This window comes from Pseudophryne corroboree, chromosome 5 (genome assembly GCF_028390025.1).
Source record: "Pseudophryne corroboree isolate aPseCor3 chromosome 5, aPseCor3.hap2, whole genome shotgun sequence".
Lineage (NCBI taxonomy): Eukaryota > Metazoa > Chordata > Amphibia > Anura > Myobatrachidae > Pseudophryne > Pseudophryne corroboree.
Window position 1 is genome coordinate 470,016,962 of NC_086448.1, and position 20,978 is coordinate 470,037,939.

Here is a 20,978-nt window from a genome sequence, read left to right on the forward strand (position 1 = left end):
TTGTAAAGTCAAACCATGCTTGTCGTTTAAGGACTACTTTTTTATTAGATTGTCCCTACATTAAGTAAAAATGTGAACACGGAAAAAGATTTCCTCACAGTCTCCGATGCACAAAAAGAAAAACCCAGTTCAGATTTCTACACAGCTCCCTACAAGAAAAACAAATCACTATAATCAGCAATAGAGTTGGGACACTATAAAAAAATTATTCTACTTAACTTAGGGATCATTTTATACAGCGCACCAGGAGAGCATTCAGTTGTAGGGCATGTTGTCACTGGGTGCCTGCTGTTCTAGTGATGTCATAGTCCATGCTGCAGTAATAATGTAATAAAAAAATGACTATATTCACTGTGCACTGGCCTGCTTGTCAGGGCTTGCTACATTGTACAGTATTCTGTAGTGCCCTATCCATCCTCTGCTATTCAGCACTGTACTGTACTTAAGTTTTCCATTGTGGAACAATTGTTACCCGGCAGTGAAGCTGTGTATTGCATGCTGTGGATCTTTTGCGCCCTATCACATCTTATTTCTCCAATCTGCGCAATTTGTATTTTGTGACTAGGATGCCTACATGGCGCAGCAGCAGCCATGATGAGCATTGCTACATCTGTAGGGAGTGATTCAGGTTTGTAAGCAAAGCAAAAACAACACAACTGGACAAAACCATGTTGCACTGCAGGTGGAGCAGATGTAACGTACAGAGAGATTTAGATTTGGGTGGTTATATTGTTTCTGTGCAGGGTAAGTAATCACTGCTTTTGCATGTAGCCCACATATGTTAGACAGCTTTATTTTTATATTGCAATATAGATTTCAGTTTGAAAATACCCCACCTAAATGTAAATCTCTATACATTTTACATCTGTAAAACCTGAATCAGACCCATGGTGACTGAATGTTTCCTTCAGGCTACTTGCCATTTCTTATGTCATTATAACATTGCCCTCTTGTATACTATCTACAATATGCTGCACATTACATAATAACACAAAATTTAGTTGCATAGACACATCCACTCCTATAATTTTGAAATCCCAACTTTTTCTATTCTTTATAATTCTTGAATACAAATTTATTTTCAGAACTTCTTTCAACTTTCTCTTTTTACTGTCTTAATTTTTTCTTTAGCTGCTGTATAATCTGAAATGCATTATCCCTGGGATTTGATAGACAGTATAGATCTGTGCAAAATAAATTGCATGCTGTTTGATCTTCATATAAGGTGTTACTCAGCAACAAGACCTATAATCACATATTAAAAACTGTTTACTTGCTGTTGTCTAATTAGGATAATGGGCCTAATTTAGATGTGGTTCTTAATGCTACAAAGTGCATACAAAATTGTGTACAACCGCAAAGTACAGTTACTTTAAAATAGTGATGAGCACCGGAAATTTTTCGGGTTTTGTGTTTTGGTTTTGGGTTCGGTTCCGCGGCCGTGTTTTGGGTTCGAACGCGTTTTGGCAAAACCTCACCGAATTTTTTTTGTCGGATTCGGGTGTGTTTTGGATTCGGGTGTTTTTTTCAAAAAAACCCTAAAAAACAGCTTAAATCATACAATTTGGGGGTCATTTTGATCCCAAAGTATTATTAACCTCAATAACCATAATTTCCACTCATTTTCAGTCTATTCTGAACACCTCACACCTCACAATATTATTTTTAGTCCTAAAATTTGCACCGAGGTCGCTGGATGACTAAGCTCAGCGACCCAAGTGGCCGACACAAACACCTGGCCCATCTAGGAGTGGCACTGCAGTGTCACGCAGGATGGCCCTTCCAAAAAACACCCCCCAAACAGCACATGACGCAAAGAAGAAAAAAAAGAGGCGCAATGAGGTAGCTGTGTGAGTAAGCTAAGCGACCCTAGTTGCCGACACAAACACCTGGCCCATCTAGGAGTGGCACTGCAGTGTCACGCAGGATGGCCCTTCCAAAAACACCCCCCAAACAGCACATGACGCAAAGAAAAAAAGAGGCGCAATGAGGTAGCTGTGTGACTAAGATAAGCGACCCAAGTGGCCGACACAAACACCTGGCCCATCTAGGAGTGGCACTGCAGTGTCACGCAGGTTGGCCCTTCCAAAAACTACTCCCCAAACAGCACATGACGCAAAGAAAAATGAAAGAAAAAAGAGGTGCAAGATGAAATTGTCCTTGGGCCCTCCCACCCACCCTTATGTTGTATAAACAGGACATGCACACTTTAACCAACCCATCATTTCAGTGACAGGGTCTGCCACACGACTGTGACTGAAATGACGGGTTGGTTTGGACCCCCACCAAAAAAGAAGCAATTAATCTCTCCTTGCACAAACTGGCTCTACAGAGGCAAGATGTCCACCTCATCATCATCCTCCGATATATCACCGTGTACATCCCCCTCCTCACAGATTATCAATTCGTCCCCACTGGAATCCACCATCTCAGCTCCCTGTGTACTTTGTGGAGGCAATTGCTGCTGGTCAATGTCTCCACGGAGGAATTGATTATAATTCATTTTAATGAACATCATCTTCTCCACATTTTCTGGATGTAACCTCGTACGCCGATTGCTGACAAGGTGAGCGGCGGCACTAAACACTCTTTCGGAGTACACACTTGTGGGAGGGCAACTTAGGTAGAATAAAGCCAGTTTGTGCAAGGGCCTCCAAATTGCCTCTTTTTCCTGCCAGTATAAGTACGGACTGTCTGACGTGCCTACTTGGATGCGGTCACTCATATAATCCTCCACCATTCTTTCAATGGGGAGAGAATCATATGCAGTGACAGTAGACGACATGTCCGTAATCGTTGTCAGGTCCTTCAGTCCGGACCAGATGTCAGCATCAGCAGTCGCTCCAGACTGCCCTGCATCACCGCCAGCGGGTGGGCTCGGAATTCTGAGCCTTTTCCTCGCACCCCCAGTTGCGGGAGAATGTGAAGGAGGAGATGTTGACAGGTCGCGTTCCGCTTGACTTGACAATTTTCTCACCAGCAGTTCTTTGAACCCCTGCAGACTTGTGTCTGCCGGAAAGAGAGATCCAAGGTAGGTTTTAAATCTAGGATCGAGCACGGTGGCCAAAATGTAGTGCTCTGATTTCAACAGATTGACCACCCGTGAATCCTTGTTAAGCGAATTAAGGGCTCCATCCACAAGTCCCACATGCCTAGCGGAATCGCTCTGTGTTAGCTCCCCCTTCAATGTCTCCAGCTTCTTCTGCAAAAGCCTGATGAGGGGAATGACCTGACTCAGGCTGGCAGTGTCTGAACTGACTTCACGTGTGGCAAGTTCAAAAGGTTGCAGAACCTTGCACAACGTTGAAATCATTCTCCACTGCGCTTGAGACAGGTGCATTCCACCTCCTATATCGTGCTCAGTTGTATAGGCTTGAATGGCCTTTTGCTGCTCCTCCAACCTCTGAAGCATATAGAGGGTTGAATTCCACCTCGTTACCACTTCTTGCTTCAGATGATGGCAGGGCAGGTTCAGGCGTTTTTGGTGGTGCTCCAGTCTTCTGTACGTGGTGCCTGTACGCCGAAAGTGTGCCGCAATTCTTCTGGCCACCGACAGCATCTCTTGCATGCCCCTCTCGTTTTTTAAATAATTCTGCACCACCAAATTCAAGGTATGTGCAAAACATGGGACGTGCTGGAATTTGCCCAGATTTAATACACACACAATATTGCTGGCGTTGTCCGATGCCACAAATCCACAGGAGAGTCCAATTGGGGTAAGCCATTCTGCGATGATCTTCCTCAGTTGCCGTAAGAGGTTTTCAGCTGTGTGCGTATTCTGGAAAGCGGTGATACAAAGCGTAGCCTGCCTAGGAAAGAGTTGGCGTTTGCGAGATGCTGCTACTGGTGCCGCCGCTGCTGTTCTTGCGGCGGGAGTCAATACATCTACCCAGTGGGCTGTCACAGTCATATAGTCCTGAGTCTGCCCTGCTCCACTTGTCCACATGTCCGTGGTTAAGTGGACATTGGGTACAACTGCATTTTTTAGGACACTGGTGAGTCTTTTTCTGAGGTCTGTGTACATTTTCGGTATCGCCTGCCTAGAGAAATGGAACCTAGATGGTATTTGGTACCGGGGACACAGTACCTCAAACAAGTCTATAGTTGGCTCTGCAGTAATGATGGATACCGGAACCACGGTTCTCACCGCCCAGGATGCCAAGGCCTCAGTTATCCGCTTTGCAGCAGGATGACTGCTGTGATATTTCATCTTCCTCGCAAAGGACTGTTGGACAGTCAATTGCTTGGTGGAAGTAGTAAAAGTGGTCTTACGACTTCCCCTCTGGGATGACCATCGACTCCCAGCAGCAACAACAGCAGCGCCAGCAGCAGTAGGCGTTACACGCAAGGATGCATCGGAGGAATCCCAGGCAGGAGAGGACTTGTCAGAATTGCCAGTGACATGGCCTGCAGGACTATTGGCATTCCTGGGGAAGGAGTTAATTGACACTGAGGGAGTTGGTGGGGTGGTTTGCGTGAGCTTGGTTACAAGAGGAAGGGATTTACTGGTCAGTGGACTGCTTCCGCTGTCGCCCAAAGTTTTTGAACTTGTCACTGACTTATGATGAATGCGCTGCAGGTGACGTATAAGGGAGGATGTTCCGAGGTGGTTAACGTCCTTACCCCTACTTATTACAGCTTGACAAAGGCAACACACGGCTTGACAAATGTTGTCCGCATTTCTGTTGAAATACTTCCACACCGAAGAGCTGATTTTTTTGGTATTTTCACCAGGCATGTCAATGGCCATATTCCTCCCACGGACAACAGGTGTCTCCCCGGGTGCCTGACTTAAACAAACCACCTCACCATCAGAATCCTCCTGGTCAATTTCCTCCCCAGCGCCAGCAACACCCATATCCTCCTCATCCTGGTGTACTTCAACACTGACATCTTCAATCTGACTATCAGGAACTTGACTGCGGGTGCTCCTTCCAGCACTTGCAGGGGGCGTGCAAATGGTGGAAGGTGCATGCTCTTCACGTCCAGTGTTGGGAAGGTCAGGCATCGCAACCGACACAATTGGACTCTCCTTGTGGATTTGTGATTTCGAAGAATGCACAGTTCTTTGCTGTGCTTTTGCCAGCTTAAGTCTTTTTATTTTTCTAGCGAGAGGCTGAGTGCTTCCATCCTCATGTGAAGCTGAACCACTAGCCATGAACATAGGCCAGGGCCTCAGCCGTTCCTTGCCACTCCGTGTGGTAAATGGCATATTGGCAAGTTTACGCTTCTCCTCCGACGATTTTATTTTAGATTTTTGAGTCCTTTTTTTACTGATATTTGGTGTTTTGGATTTTACATGCTCTGTACTATGACATTGGGCATCGGCCTTGGCAGACGACGTTGATGGCATTTCATCGTCTCGGCCATGACTAGTGGCAGCAGCTTCAGCACGAGGTGGAAGTGGATCTTGATCTTTCCCTATTTTTGGAACCTCAACATTTTTGTTCTCCATATTTTAATAGGCACAACTAAAAGGCACCTCAGGTAAACAATGGAGATGGATGGATACTAGTATGCTTATGGATGATGAGCGACTGCCGACACAGAGGTAGCTACAGCCGTGGACTACCGTACTGCGTCTCAAATATAGAAAAGAGCAAGGACCTGTGGCGCTACTTGATATTGAGGAAAGTGCTAACGTGTATAGTAATTAATAATACGTTTTATTATAAAAGAGAATATACAGACAAAATGTTTAAAATCAACAATGGGTAGTGATAAAAAAAAAAAATGGGAGAGCAGCAAAAATGTCAGTACCAAGTCTGTGGTTGGATAAAGGTTTCAACAGATAAGGTATCTGTAAACCACTAATTCGTATTAATCAGTGCTTATAATCGGTGTTTATAATTAAAAACTGAATTTAACGAGTACTGTTAGTAAGTATGGAGGGGTGGTAGTTTCTATGTTTGCTGTCTCAGGTACATAATTGCATAAATACTTGTATACAATAAAGACAGGGCTTATTTTCTTGTATAAATAAATGTATGTAATAAAGGTAAGACTTATTTCTTTAAACCGAATGAATAAATGAATAAATAAATTAATAAATCCCGCATTTAAAATAGAAGCAGAATTTGCGTTGAGTATTGAATAATGAACTTGGTGCGATTGGTATGCGCTGTTCTGACCCTGGGTTTTTAGTTATAAAGGAAAAAAGGGTCCAATGTCCAATGTGGTGAGTCCAGATGAGAGAGCGCGCTCCCTCTCCTTTTTTCCGGTAAAGGGAAAAGGTGGGGGAAGGAGACGGTTCTCTGTGAGTGGATCCGGGTGTTAGCAAGAAAAAATTCTTTTAAGTCCAAAGTTAAGTTTTCACTTACACATCTTCGTCCCGCTCGGGACTCCTGGTGGTGCTGTCCTGGGTTGTATGTTCAGTTCTCCCCGCGATCGCGATGTTAGCTGCAGGCGCCTGCAGTGCTCCTTCTCCGGTCCTCCTCGTGCTTGCGGCCAGCGCTTGCCAGGGGATCGGGAACTCCGGGTTGATGGTTAGTGTAAGGGGGTGTGTCCAACGCGTTTCACTCGGCTTTGGGGTGCCGGGCTTCCTCAGGGACTTGGTGATGTGTACAGGTGTGGCCGTTTATTTAAGGTAGTCGATTCCTTACTATTGGTTAATCCTGCTGTCAGTCAAATAAAGCTGTTTCCTCTTTTGTGTGTCCGTGGTTTCTTAATACAAATGGTTTATAATAAATTATATCACAAAAAAACTTCTATTTATCGGATAGGCTGTTGCATGGGTCCAGCAAAAAATGATATTATATAAGTGCAAATATATGTAAATGAAAATTATATATAGATGAATAGATAAATAAAAGTAAATATAAAAATAAATATAAGTATCAAAATAAATAATAAAAATAAAAATAAAGATAAAAGTGAGGTTATTTGGTAAAAGAAGCTTTTAACCGGCTAACAACCAAGTACATAATTGTCTTTTTCTTTGTGGTTATCCATATATATAATCTTAATAAAACTATGTCAGTGATTTTGTGTCAAGGTTCATCTAACCTCACTTTTATCTTTATTTTTATTTTTATCATTTATTTTGATACTTATATTTATTTTTATATTTACTTTTATTTATCTATTCATCTATATATAATTTTCAGCCCGGCACCCCAAAGCCGAGTGAAACGCGTTGGACACACCCCCTTACACTAACCATCAACCCGGAGTTCCCGATCCCCTGGCAAGCGCTGGCCGCAAGCACGAGGAGGACCGGAGAAGGAGCACTGCAGGCGCCTGCAGCTAACATCGCGATCGCGGGGAGAACTGAACATACAACCCAGGACAGCACCACCAGGAGTCCCGAGCGGGACGAAGATGTGTAAGTGAAAACTTAACTTTGGACTTAAAAGAATTTTTTCTTGCTAACACCCGGATCCACTCACAGAGAACCGTCTCCTTCCCCCACCTTTTCCCTTTACCGGAAAAAAGGAGAGGGAGCGCGCTCTCTCATCTGGACTCACCACATTGGACATTGGACCCTTTTTTCCTTTATAACTAAAAACCCAGGGTCAGAACAGCGCATACCAATCGCACCAAGTTCATTATTCAATACTCAACGCAAATTCTGCTTCTATTTTAAATGCGGGATTTATTAATTTATTTATTCATTTATTCATTCGGTTTAAAGAAATAAGTCTTACCTTTATTACATACATTTATTTATACAAGAAAATAAGCCCTGTCTTTATTGTATACAAGTATTTATGCAATTATGTACCTGAGACAGCAAACATAGAAACTACCACCCCTCCATACTTACTAACAGTACTCGTTAAATTCAGTTTTTAATTATAAACACCGATTATAAGCACTGATTAATACGAATTAGTGGTTTACAGATACCTTATCTGTTGAAACCTTTATCCAACCACAGACTTGGTACTGACATTTTTGCTGCTCTCCCATTTTTTTTTTTTTTTTTTTTATCACTACCCATTGTTGATTTTAAACATTTTGTCTGTATATTCTCTTTTATAATAAAACGTATTATTAATTACTATACACGTTAGCACTTTCCTCAATATCAAGTAGCGCCACAGGTCCTTGCTCTTTTCTATATTTGTGACTTTTCTAACGAGGAAAACTTGAAAGGAATTCCTCCTAGGTACCTGGGCTGCACTGATACAATCCATTTTACACAAACAACACCCAAATTAGAGGGAGCGCAGACCACACCACCCCCCTGAAAAATACCGTACTGCGTCTGCTAGTATAGACTGGATGATAATGATATAAAAAATATATATATATCACTACTGCAGGACAGGTATATATTGTATAATGACGGACCTGCTGGACACTGTCAGCACTGCAGACTCCTAAACTACTAGTATGAAGAAGATAGAAAAAAAAAACCCACCACAGGTAGGTATACAATTATGGACGAGCGACTGCCGACACAGAGGTAGCTACAGCCGTGGACTACCGTACTGCGTCTGCTAGTATAGACTGGATGATAATGATATAAAAAATATATATATATCACTACTGCAGGACAGGTATATATTGTATAATGACGGACCTGCTGGACACTGTCAGCACTGCAGACTTCTAAACTACTAGTATGAAGAAGATAGAAAAAAAAAACCACCACAGGTAGGTATACAATTATGGACGAGCGACTGCCAGTGCCGACACAGAGGTAGCTACAGCCGTGGACTAACGTACTGCGTCTGCTAGTATAGACTGGATGATAATGATATAAAAAATATATATATATCACTACTGCAGGACAGGTATATATTATGTAATGACGGACCTGATGGACACTGTCAGCACTGCAGACTCCTAAACTACTAGTATGAAGAAGATAGAAAAAAAAAAAAACCACCACAGTTAGGTATACAATTATGGACGAGCGACTGCCAGTGCCGACACAGAGGTAGCTACAGCCGTGGACTACCGTACTGCGTCTGCTAGTATAGACTGGATGATAATGATATAAAAAATATATATATATCACTACTGCAGGACAGGTATATATTATATAATGACGGACCTGCTGGATACTGTCAGCACTGCAGACTCCTAAACTACTAGTATGAAGAAGATAGAAAAAAAAAACCCACCACAGGTAGGTATACAATTATGGACGAGCGACTGCCGACACAGAGGTAGCTACAGCCGTGGACTACCGTACTGCGTCTGCTAGTATAGACTGGATGATAATGATATAAAAAATATATATATATCACTACTGCAGGACAGGTATATATTATATAATGACGGACCTGCTGGACACTGTCAGCACTGCAGACTCCTAAACTACTAGTATGAAGAAAATAGAAATATAATGAATGACGGACCTGCTGGACACTGTCAGCAGAATGCGTTTATAGAATAAAAAAAAAAAAACACCACACGAGTGTTTAACTTTTTCAGGCAGACAATATACTGGTGGTCACTGCTGGTCAGTCACACTGGCACTCTGGCAGCAAAAGTGTGCACTGTTAAATATGTACTCCTGCTATAACTGCTCCCCAGTCTCCCCCACAATTAAGCTGTGTGAGCAGTGAGCACTACTCAGCACAGTCAGATATACATAGATGATATTATCATGCAGCACACTGAGGCTGAGCACAGATATGGTATGTGACTGTGTATCATTTTTTTTCAGGCAGAGAACGGATTATATTAAATAATAAATAAAACTGGTGGTCACTAGTATAACTATCAGCAAAACTCTGCACTCTCTGAGTACTCCTAATGCTCCAGTAAATCAAGTGTCTCTCTCTCTATCTAAACGGAGAGGACGCCAGCCACGTCCTCTCCCTATCAATCTCAATGCACGTGTGAAAATGGCGGTGACGCGCGGCTCCTTATATAGAATCCGAGTCTCGCGATAGAATACGAGCCTCGCGAGAATCCGACAGCGGGATGATGACGTTCGGGCGCGCTCGGGTTAGCCGAGCAAGGCGGGAAGATCCGAGTCTGCCTCGGACCCGTGTAAAAAGGCTGAAGTTCGGGGGGGGGGTCGTTTTCCGAGAAACCGAACCCGCTCATCACTACTTTAAAAGTTAACTTCCAAAAGGCGCGTTTGCAACACCGATCGTGCGTGTGATCACAATAGGGAATGCAGGCCACTCCCACTGTCAAGTACAAAATGCTTACAACTTTGTACAAACCTGCAATTGCATATGTACTAATGTTTGCAACTTAGAAATGTCATACGAGAATGATACAATCATAATTATCCGCAATCAAACCCACTATACCAGTGGTTCCCCAGCTGTGTGCCCAGGCAACCTTGGGTCCCACGAGGCTCTTGCAGGAGTGCCTCAGGATGGTAATCCAGGGCCAAATCAAATTATTTATAGTCAAAGTGATAGGAAAAGCCAGTGCTAGTGGAATCAATTACCAGAGTAAGGAAATAAAGGGCAGATGTATTAACCTGGAGAAGGCATAAGGAAGTGATAAACCAGTGATATGTGCAAGGTGATAAAGGCACCAGCCAATCAGGTCCTAACTGTTAATTTACATATAGGAGTTGATTGGCTGGTGCCTTTATCACCTTGCACATATCACTGGTTTATCACTTCCTTATGCCTTCTCCAGGTTAATACATCTGCCCCTAAGTTGCAAAAGTCAGTCCTTTAGAATCAAAGAAGATGGTATATCACCAGTCAGCGTTCCAGATCTGCTAGCTGGGTCTCTGCTTCCTCCTGGCAATGCCGAGCCTCTGACATCGCTGCTGCTCCCCCACCAATGCGTTTCGACCCCTTTCAGCAAGTTATTTCTTTATCAAGAGTCACAGTCTCCCACAAGATTTTATTCTCTTTTAACAGAGTCTTTTCTAATTTGCTCATTATATTCTCTAAGTTCTCACCAAGGAGCTCTATGTGCTCCCCCTCATTCTTAAACAACTTGTCTAGAGCTGACCTTCTGTGTTCTCTGTATTTAAACATTATTGCAACACTCCATGATGAGTAAATAGAGGAAAATAAACACAGTAATTATAATAACAGTCCTGACACTTGTATGCGCAAATATCAGCAGCCAGAAAAGAAATTACTTGTAAGAGTATTCATTAAACACTGTAAAAAAGTGTACATGTGCATTCAAAGGTAAGTTATTTAAATATTGGAGCCTAATTTGTTACATAGAAAGTGTATACATCCCTTCAATTCCTTCAATCCTTATGTCAAGGCAATGATAAGGGTCTATTTCCTCCCTCCTCCCTGGTAATTGATTGAATCCTGCCACTGTGTTAGCTGCCCTCAGATACTGTATCTTGAGTGTCTTTTTTTTTAGGAATTGTTGACATCATTTGTGTGATTCAGATTTGCCAAGCCTTATTTACCATCTGGTAATTATTTGGGATTTGTCACTTAGGATTCCAAGAAGGATCAAATGTTATTAGAGCTTTTATAAGTGTTATGTCTATTAAAAAACGTATTATGCAATGCATTTTTTCCTGTTTTCTATTTCATGCCAAATGTGGTGGAAGTTACGTCTGAACGAGCCTTGACAGAATAACATAAGGAGGGAGGAAAAAGACCATTATCACCGCCTTGACATAAGGAGTGAAGGAATGTATACACTTTCTATGTAACAAATTAAGCGCCGTTATTTAAATTAGTTACCTTTGAATGCACAGATAAACCAAAGCACTTAGGCAGGGGAAAAGGATATAGTAAAAATAAAAGAGTAATAGAGGAGAAACAGACATGGGTCTCAGAGGGTTGGGACAATTGTATAGTAGGAAAAGAATAGAGAAGAGAGCAGGAAGTGTAAAAATATACATAGCAATTAATGAGTCTGGGAGAGCACTTGACTATTCCAGCAAACAGGAGGAAAAGTGGGGTAAAAAGTGTAGCAAATGAGTGGTTAAGAGTCACCAGTGGAAGATGACAATAACAGCCTACAGTACAATGGTTAATGAAAATTAGTAAAATATCAGTGCATAGTGATACACAGCAAAAAATCAACAGGTCCTTAAATGTATCCCCACATGTAGTGACCTGAGGATGCTGACACTTGGTTCCAGGTGGCCTGAGCCCATGGTAGGGATATTGAGGAGGGTTTTATAAACAATGTTTACCCAGTTAGAACACAAGTGAGCTCATTTTGTAGCAGTTTTTCACTCTAACTCAGGTCTTTGCACCACTTTCACTTTTGTTCTCTTCTTTCCGTCCTGGTTTACATGTGGTTAATTTTTTTGTTTTTCTGTTTCATATTTCTTCCTTTATTGCTTCCCTACAGATTTCAGGTTTGACAGTAGGGATATGTGGGTGCTACTGTAGGTCATTGGTTTGTCAAGTGGTCATTCCTTGCTCTTATGGCCTTTGATACTTCTGTGTTCTCTGATGTTGTGCTAATTAGATTGTTGGTCTACCGGGTCTTTGCTGGGACTCTTTTAAGGGGAAGATGCTGGTTGCGGCTGCCCAGTTTGTTTTTCCAGATATCTTGATGGTTCATTTAAGGGGTATTAATTTGGTCAGGAGGATGTCCTTAGCCTTATGTGGCACTGTGTTGGGTTGGTTGGTGAAAGACTGTTCCTGGGTGCATCTTGACTGGTCTGACATTGTTCTCGATAGTTTCTGAAGCTGCCACCAAAATTGGCATATCACAAAGTGAACAGTGTCATTGATAGGTTTTTGTTGTCTCAGGGTTTGTTATAAAACATGATGTGATTCATTATCACGATTCCCATTTTGTAAAACTTTTTGCCTGGACGTAGTTCATTTGGATGAGAACAATGTGGCATTGTTTTTGGGTGACGTATGACTTAACTTAGTGTTATTCTTGTCTTTTGTTAATTACATAGCTTGTGCACTCTTCTTCTTAACTGGTACACTATATTCTACAGTGGCATCTGTTGGATGGAGGAAAGCAACTGCATGGCAGGACCTTAATGATATCTAACAATCTATCTGCCCTTTCTTCCCCTTAAACAAATTTTCTCTATTATTCTAAATGTTATCAAAAAATGATGACTTTTTTATTTATTTTTTATTGATTATCAATCAGTAATACAGAATACAGTGAACATAGTTTAGAAGAGAGTGGAGAACACAGAGAAAATAAAATGTAAAATCAGCAACAATACATCAATACATAAAATACAAATATGGTGTGCCAAGAAAAGATGTTTTCATAATGTCTAGTTTTGAATATACCGACTGTGCATTCCTCTAGTCTAAAAAAATAAAATAAACACTGTTTCAAAACTCAGCACGTATAGTGGTAATGATGACAAATTTTAACACCATATAGTTGTCTGTGTCTTTATTTCTTAATGCTATATTTTAGGTTAACTAAGATTGGTTAAATTAAATGTTTTATACATAAGGTATTGGCCTCGTGGGTTCATAAGTAGTTTAATGTAAAAATTAATGAATGGGAATTTGTGAAGTGAAAGTCTTTAACGTTCCACTATATACATTTTGTGTGGAGCCAGTATTCCCAAAAGTGGAATTTGGTTGTGTACCAACCTATGTGGGTGCATTTTATAGCTTTTAAGTCATTCTTATTGTGAAGCAAAAGGACAATAGCTATAGTACCTAAATGTGTTTATCATGACCTCTATAAAATATATATTCAAATGTGTCACAAGTGTGTTTCCTCACATTTTGAGACATTAACCTTTCTCTTTGGGCTTGCATACATTTCTACTGCCTCAGTGGACCTGGAGTTTGCAGGCACAGCAATAACTGAAGATAACCATTTCTTGCCTGAGGTAATTCTTCTTTCCATATGCAGTGATTTCTTTCAGACTGCCAAGTAATATTTCATAATGAGGCATAGAGCTTTTTAGAAGAACAGCATTAAATAATTGCATTAGAAAGGTATAGCATTCCTTTTTTATTGTACAATTATACAGTATAATTACTTTATAAAAAGTATTCAATGTAGGACTGGATGATGGCATATTAGCTATAAAACAACATAGGACAGGATATTAGTTATTGAACAAAATAGCACTGGCTATTAGTTACAATGTTAATTATGTTGACAACATTTTGGACTAAAACTAATTGTTGGCGAAGGATTTTTTCATGACTAAATCATAACGATAATGAAAACAGGAGATTCTTAATAATGAAAATGATGACGAAATATTAGTCATTGAAGTACTGACGAATAATGACAAGACAAAAAGGCTGAGTCTATTTCGTTTGGACGCCGCCGGCCCTGCCCGCAGGTCTCGCGATAGTAACTACCAAGAAAGCACTGCAGGATGCTGGATGTGGATACGGGATTTGTGGCATGGTGTGGTGTGACTGGAGTGGAGTCTAGATTCGGAGTGGGAAAAAGTGAGTCACTGTGCGGTGGTCACACTGCAGTGTCATTGTGACCGGACGGACAGACGAGAGGCTGTGGCTGCTTTCACAAATTCAGGCAGTACAGGCACCAGAGCACTGACCGGGAGTCAGACTCAGGAGTGGGACATTCTTTTAAGTTTAACACCATTTCAGGTCAGGTAAGAAACGAAAGAAGGACTGAGGAGATGCTTTTACATATACATGTATTACAGTGTGTTGTGGTGGCATCATGATGTATAATGTGAACTGGGGCGGGGGGACATATATTATGGTGTGGAGGCATGCACAGGCACTGCTCAAAAAAATAAAGGGAACACTTAAACAACACAATGTAACTCCAAGTCAATCACACTTCTGTGAAATCAAACTGTCCACTTAGGAAGCAACACTGATTGACAATCAATTTCACATGCTGTTGTGCAAATGGAATAGACAACAGGTGGAAATTATAGGCAATTAGCAAGACACCCCCAATAAAGGAGTTGTTCTGCAGGTGGTGACCACAGACCACTTCTCAGCTCCTATGCTTTCTGGCTGATGTTTTGGTCACTTTTGAAAGCTGGCGGTGCTTTCACTCTAGTGGTAGCATGAGACAGAGTCTAAAACCCACACAAATGGCTCAGGTAGTGCAGCTCATCCAGGATGGCACATCAATGCGAGCTATGGCAAGAAGGTTTGCTGTGTCTGTCAGTGTAGTATCCAGAGCATGGAGGCGCTACCAGGAGACAGGCCAGTACATAAGGAGACATGGAGGAGGCCGTAGGAGGGCAACAATCCATCAGCAGGACCGCTACCTCCGCCTTTGTGCAAGGAGGAACACTGCCAGAGCCCTGCAAAATGACTTCCAGCAAGCCACAAATGTGCATGTGTATACTCAAATGATCAGAAACAGACTCCATGATGAGGTTGGTATGAGGGCCCGATGTCCACAGGTGGGGGTTGTGCTTACAGCCCAACACCGTGCTGGACGTTTGGCATTTGCCAGAGAACACCAAGATTGGCAAATTTGCCACTGGCGCCCTGTGCTCTTCACAGATGAAAGCTGGTTCTTACTGAGCACATGTGACAGACGTGACAGAGTCTGGAGACGCCAAGGAGAACGTTCTGCTGCCTGCAACATCCTCCAGCATGAATGGTATGGCAGTGGGTCAGTAATGGTGTGGGATAGCATTTCTTTGGGGGGCCGCACAGTCCTCCATGTGCTCGCCAGAGGTAGCCTGACTTCCATTAGGTACCGAGATGAGATCCTCAGACCCCTTGTGAGACAATATGCTGGTGTGGTTGGCCCTGGGTTCCTCCTAATGCAAGACAATGCTAGACCTCATGTGGCTGGAGTGTGTCAGCAGTTCCTGCAAGACGAAGGCATTGATGCTATGGACTGGCCCGCCCATTCCCCAGACCTGAATCCAATTGAGCACATCATGTCTGCTCCACCACCAATGCCACGTTGCACCACAGACTGTCCAGGAGTTGGCGGATGCTTTAGTACAGGTCTGGGAGGAGATCCCTCAGGAGACCATCCGCCACCTCATCAGGTGCATGCCCAGGTGTTGTAGGCACGTGGAGGCCACACACACTACTGAGCCTCATTTTGCCTTGTTTTAAGGACATTACATCAAAGTTGGATCAGCCTGTAGTGTGTTTTTCCACTTTAATTTTGAGTGTGACTCCAAATCCAGACCTCCATAGGTTAATAAATTTGATTTCCATTGATAATTTTTGTGTGATTTTGTTGTCAGCACATGCAACTATGTAAAGAACAAAGTATTTAATAAGAATATTTCATTCATTCAGATCTAGGATGTATTTTAGTGTTCCCTTTATATTTTTGAGCAGTGTATGTGTACACACATATATATATATATATATATATATATATATATATATATATATATACCAACCACGGCTCTCTGGGGTGGATTGCGACTCCTCTCCCCTCTGCTTGAAGAACCAGGCGGCACTCCTCGGATTTATTCAGCAATGTAAGGCGTGTATTAAATCACATCAAAGCAAAATAACAGTGGCAGACATAGTGAAACAGTAGTGTTTCACTATGTCTGTCACTGTTATTTTGCTTTGATGTGATTTAATACACGCCTTACATGGCTGAATAAATCCGAGGAGTGCCGCCTGGATCTTCAAGCAGAGGGGAGAGGAGTCGCAATCCACCCCAGAGAGCCGTGGTTGGTATATCAGTAGTGGAGGAGGGCATCCCGGTGGTTGTCACTTGACAGTGAGTGCCATTATAAAGCAAGTGATATATATATATATATATATATATATATATATAATGTAAATATAATATATTGGATGATCTGTCTCTAAATAAAGGATTCGTAACAAGTCTTCTGGGTGCCGCCCGTACTTGCTTCTGTGTATGGACATTTGTTTCTAGGGAAGGCACCGGAGCAGCTTATTTGTGAGTTCTATGAGTGCCGGATGCTCCAAAAAGACTGTATATATATATAGTATATATATATATATATATATATATATATATATATATAGTGTGTTGCAGTGGCATGTATATAACGTGTACTGGGGCATGCACATACAGTGTGTGGCACTGGTATATAATGTGGGGGCATGTACAGGCAGTGTGTCATATATATCTGTATATATATATATATATATATATATATGTATACTGTATATATAATACCATGGGCGCTCTTCACACTGTCATAAGAGGCTACCGCCCTTGTGGCATGCAACATTTTTATTATATGGAGTATTACCTCCAATCATAATTGTGTGAGTGGTTAAATATTGCACGGACAAAAGGCGTGCGATGGTTAAGGGGTCATAGCCCCTTGCAACAGCATGAACAGCACACGCAGGCCCTGATGAATCATCTAGTAGGTGCTGTGTTTGGGGGAATGGCAGGTACGGGGGAGACGTGGATAGGGGAGGGGATTCAGAGGAGATGTGGGTGGGGAGGGGTGGTTGTGGGGGTGGTGCGGGAGGGGTTGCGGAGCCACCGCAGGTGGGGGAGGAGCGGTTGTGGGGTTGCCACGGGTGGGGAAGCAGCGGGTGCGGGGGTGCTAAGGCTGGGGGAGGGGGTTTGGAGCCACCACAGGTGGGGGAGGGGTGGGGGTGTGCCACGGATGGGGTCGTGAGGTACTGCAAGTGGGGGAATGGCGGGTAATGCTTCTCCTGCTTCTCCTCTGGAAAGCAGCTAAGCTGCTGTCCTCCCTTTGGCAGTGTCTCTCCCGGAGACTCGCACAGCAGCCAAGCAGCCAGTCACTTTTGTTAGCGCCGGTGTCCCAATGCGCCGCATTACAGGGAAGAAGATGCACTCAATAAACTACAGCTCCACCAGCCCTAAGGGTAGGAATGCTTCAGTGCTAAGGGCTGCTGGGAGCTGTAGTTTATTTAGTGCATCTACTTCCCTGTAATGCGGTGCGTGTGGACAGTGGACACTGGTACTAACAATAGTGACTGGCTGGCAGAACTGACTGGCTGAATCAGTGTAAAAGGTGAGAGTGCTGTGCAGTGTCAGTGACACTGCACACCCACTGCACTGCACAGCACTGTCACCTTTTACATTGATTCAGGGTCCAGACATTACCCTCCGCGATATCACCCACTCTATCCATTACATTAGCCATCTCGGGGCTCACAGGCCGGCAGCCCAGGTGCTGTGTTGCAGAGTCAGGGTCTCTGGGGATCTGGGCGCAGCTGTGGCAGGGAGGCACTTCTGTGACATCAGGTGCAGAGGAGGCCCCGGGACTCAGAGAGTATGTGGCAAAGGGAGGGCTATGAAAGCCTTCCGCTGCGCCGCTTTCATACACATCTATGCCGTGGCCGCAGCAGCTTTTGTTCCACCTGCGCCAAAGCTAGGGAGTGGGGATTGTTGATGCTGGAGGGGGCAGGCGGACTGGCAGCAGGACATGGGACGCTGCAGTAAAAGGATGTTTCTCTAACGTCCTAGAGGATGCTGGGACTCCGTAAGGACCATGGGGATAGACGGGCTCCGCAGGAGACATGGGCACTTTAAGAAAGACTTTGACTCTGGGTGTGCACTGGCTCCTCCCTCTATGCCCCTCCTCCAGACCTCAGTTTGATACTGTGCCCAGAGGAGATGGGTGCACTGCAGGGAGCTCTCCTGAGTTTCCTGCTAAGAAAGTATTTTAATTAGGTTTTTTATTTTCAGGGAGCACTGCTGGCAACAGACTCCCTGCATCGTGGGACTGAGGAGAGAGAAACAGCCCTACTTCTCTGAGTTTCAAGGTCCTGTTTCTTAGGCTACTGGACACCATTAGCTCCAGAGGGAGTCGGAACACAGGTCTCACCCTGGAGTTCGTCCCAGAGCAGCGCCGCCGTCCTCCTCGCAGAGCCAGAAGATAGAAGCCGGGTGAGTATGAGAAGTAAGAAGGCTTCAAAGGCGGCAGAAGACTTCGTGATCTTCACTGAGGTAACGCACAGCACTGCAGCTGTGCACCATTGCTCCCATACACCTCACACACTCCGGTCACTGTAAGGGTGCAGGGCGCAGGGGGGGCGCCCTGGGCAGCAATATAAACCTCTATTATGGCATAAACACATATATACATGTACAGCTGGGCACTGTACATGTATATAAAGAGCCCCCACCATGTTTTTGAATAATTTGAGCTGGACAGAAGCCTGCCGCCGAGGGGGCGGGGCTTCTCCCTCAGCACTCACCAGCACCATTTTTCTCCACAGCACAGCGCTGAGAGGAAGCTCCCCGGACTCTCCGCTGCTTACTGAGGTGACAGTGGGTTTTTCAAGAGGGGGGGGGCACATAATTGGCAAAAAACGTGTTATTTCAGCGCTACTGGGGAAACATTCTGTGTTTTGCCTGGGTTATATAGAGCTGGGGTGTGTGCTGGCATACTCTCTCTCTGTCTCTCCAAAGGGCCTGGTGGGGAACTGTCTTCAGATAAGAGCTTCCCTGTGTGTGTGGGGTGTGTCGGTACGCGTGTGTCGACATGCATGAAGTGGAAGGCTCGCCTAAGGAGGAGGGGGAGTGTATGAATGTCAGATCTCCGTCGACAGCGCCGAGTTGTTCGCTCGCTAGTTGCTTTTAGCAGCATTGCACACGCTAAGCCGCCGCCCTCTGTGAGTGTATCTTAGCTTAGCAGAATTGCGAACGAAAGATTCGCAAAATTGCAAATAGAAATTTCTTAGCAGTTTCTGAGTAGCTCCAGACTTACTCAGCCACTGCGATCAGTTCAGTCAGTTTCGTTCCTGGTTTGACGTCACAAACACACTCAGCATTCGCCCAGGCACTCCCCCGTTTCTCCAGCCACTCCCGCGTTTTTCCCAGAAACGGCAGCGTTTTTTCACACACACCCATAAAACGTCCAGTTTCCGCCCAGAAACACCCACTTCCTGTCAATCACACTCCGATCACCAGAACGAAGAAAAAACCTTGTAATGCCGTGAGTAAAATACCAAACTTCCTAGCAAATTTACTTGGCGCAGCCGCAGTGCGAACATTGCGCATGCGCAGTTAGCGGAAAATCGCACCGATGCGAAGCAAAATAACGAGCGAACAACTCGGAATGAGGGCCATTGTCCCAAATAATGGACACAGATACCGACACGGATTCAGACTCCAGTGTCGACTATGAGGAGGCAAAATTACAGCCAAAAGTGGCTAAGGGCATTCGATATATGATTATTGCAATAAAAGATGTTTTGCATATCACAGAGGAACCCCCTGTCCCTGACAAGAGGGTACACATGTATAAAGAGAAAAAGCCTGAGGTCACTTTTCCATCCTCGTATGAGCTGAGCGAGCTGTGCAAAAAGGCTTGGGAATCTCCAGACAAGAGGCTGCAGATTCCCAAAAGGATTCTTATGGCGTATCCTTTCCCGCAAACGGATAGGATACGATGGGAGTCTTCTCCTAAGGTGGACAAGGCTTTAACACGTTTATCAAAGAAGATAGCGCTGCCATCCCAAGATACGGCTACCCTCAAGGATGCTGCTGATCGCAGACAGGAGGTTACCATGAAGTCCATTTACACACATTCAGGTACAATTCTTAGACCGGCAATGGCGTCGGCCTGGGTTTGTAGTGCTGTAGCAGCATGGACAGACTCCTTATCTATGGAAATTGAGACCCTAGATAAGGATACCATTTTAATGACCCTAGGGCATATAAAAGATGCTGCGTTATATATGAGGGATGCTCAAAGAGACATTTGTTTGCTAAGTTCCAGAATAAACGCTATGTCTGTTTCTGCTAGGCGAGTCTTATGGACCTGACAGTGGACGGGTGATGCCGACTCAAAGAGGCATATGGAGTCTTTGCCTTACAAAGGTGAGGAGTTATTTGGAGAAGGCCTCTCGGACCTCGTCTCCACAGCTACGGCAGGTAAATCGAATTTTTGGCCTTATGTTCCCTCACAGCCTAAGAAAGCGCCTCATTATCAAATGCAGTCCTTTCGTTCGAATAAAAGCAAAAGAGTACGATTATCGTCCTTTCTTGCCAGAGGTAAGGGCAGAGGAAAAAAAGCTGCACACAGCTAGTTCCCAGGAACAGAAGTCCTCCCCTGCCTCTGCAAAATCCACCGCATGACACTGGGGCATCCCTGGGGGAGTCCGCTCAAGTGGGGGCACGTCTTCGACTTTTCAGCCACATCTGGGTTCATTCACAGGTGGATCCCTGCGCAATAGAAATTGTTTCTCAGGGATACAAGCTGGAATTCGAAGAGGTGCCTCCTCGCCGGTTTT